Genomic DNA, 1,781 nt, shown 5'->3' with positions numbered 1-1,781 from the left:
TTCATAATTTGAAAATAGTACACCATGTTCTTAATATACATGCTAATCATGTAGGTGACCCAAATTTACACATATTCCTTATTCTTATTTTATGACACATTTTGTTAGATTTTAATGGTTCTATAAACATGACCCTAAACTGTAAACTGTTTTTAAGTTTAGCTAATGTTCATATGCTAATTATTGCATATGTAAATCTATAATACTATATTACATTTTGGTATGCTTGGTGTGTCACGCTGCATAGTCACGTAGCGTAAAATTGTAACATCTTGCGGTCTCTACTTTTGCTTTCTCTCAACTGTGTTCGTCATCATATCACTCCATCTGCTTTTCAAAGCATTCAAGAAGGAAGACCTATTCTGGTATTTGTAATCATTGGGATAGCTACTGTTTGTCACAATTGATCATAGGGTGAGAGGTTATCAATTAAGAACAGATTTACTGTCTATGAACAGCTCATCAGAAAGACATTAGGCTCTAATCAAGGAGGTGGTTGCTGTGGACACAGCTAGGACTTACCACTATTGTCATATCATGCATCACTACTCTACACTTCTCCTGTCAGTTTGTTACAATCAGATCATTCCTCTATTAGATCATTCCTCTATTAGATCATTCCTCTAGATCATTTTATAGCTGTCTTCCGGTGGGGAGAGGAGGAGAGGAACAAAGGAACTGGAGGGAAAAAACATATCCGAGCTGTTTTGAATTAAATGAAGACATGAGCATATTTTTTCACTGTATGGGTTGAGCTACCCTTTTTTACAGTGACCTGCTTTTAGTCCCAATCATGTGAGAAGGAAGGGGAGAGTCAGCGGAGGGGAGAGGGTTTCGCCCAGGAGTGTGGGAGAAGTCGTGTCCCCCTTTTGGGTCGGATTGAGGCACCCAGTATCTCATGCTTGAAACCCTCTCTTCTCCTCTTTCACTCTCTTTCCTTTTTATGTGATATGGACTCTAAGCAGATGAAAGGATCAGACTTCGCTTTTTCTTTTTTGTCTCGATCCTTTAACTACTTAAAAGCAGGCAAACACTATACAGTTGAGCTAAGCCAGGTTACGGTGGGTAGACTGGTGAGGTTTGTGATGCAGGTAGCTTGATTAACCTGGGCACTAGCTTCCTAATTCTCATTCTGATCTCTTTCTCGATCCCGTGGCTTTGACTTAGGATCAATTGTTTAGTGTTTACCTCACCTTTCAAAATAATTCAGTAACTTTCATTGTAGGTTTATGATCAACGTCACGTCAAAACTGCGTGGGTAATCTGATGATTTAATGAAAATAATGCTTTAAAATTGACATGAAATTAGTGAAGTTTTATTCTGCATTGTGTTTTGTGGCTTGAGTGTGAGTGTGTATTGTTACTAGCATAATTTGTTTCATAATTTGAAAATAGTACACCATGTTCTTAATATACATGCTAATCATGTAGGTGACCCAAATTTACACATATTCCTTATTCTTATTTTATGACACATTTTGTTAGATTTTAATGGTTCTATAAACATGACCCTAAACTGTAAACTGTTTTTAAGTTTAGCTAATGTTCATATGCTAATTATTGCATATGTAAATCTATAATACTATATTACATTTTGGTATGCTTGGTGTGTCACGCTGCATAGTCACGTAGCGTAAAATTGTAACATCTTGCGGTCTCTACTTTTGCTTTCTCTCAACTGTGTTCGTCATCATATCACTCCATCTGCTTTTCAAAGCATTCAAGAAGGAAGACCTATTCTGGTATTTGTAATCATTGGGATAGCTACTGTTTGTCACAAT

This window comes from Amphimedon queenslandica, unplaced genomic scaffold (assembly GCF_000090795.2).
Source record: "Amphimedon queenslandica unplaced genomic scaffold, v1.1 AMPQUscaffold_13204, whole genome shotgun sequence".
Taxonomy (NCBI): domain Eukaryota; kingdom Metazoa; phylum Porifera; class Demospongiae; order Haplosclerida; family Niphatidae; genus Amphimedon; species Amphimedon queenslandica.
Note: the sequence above shows the minus strand (reverse complement) of the source record.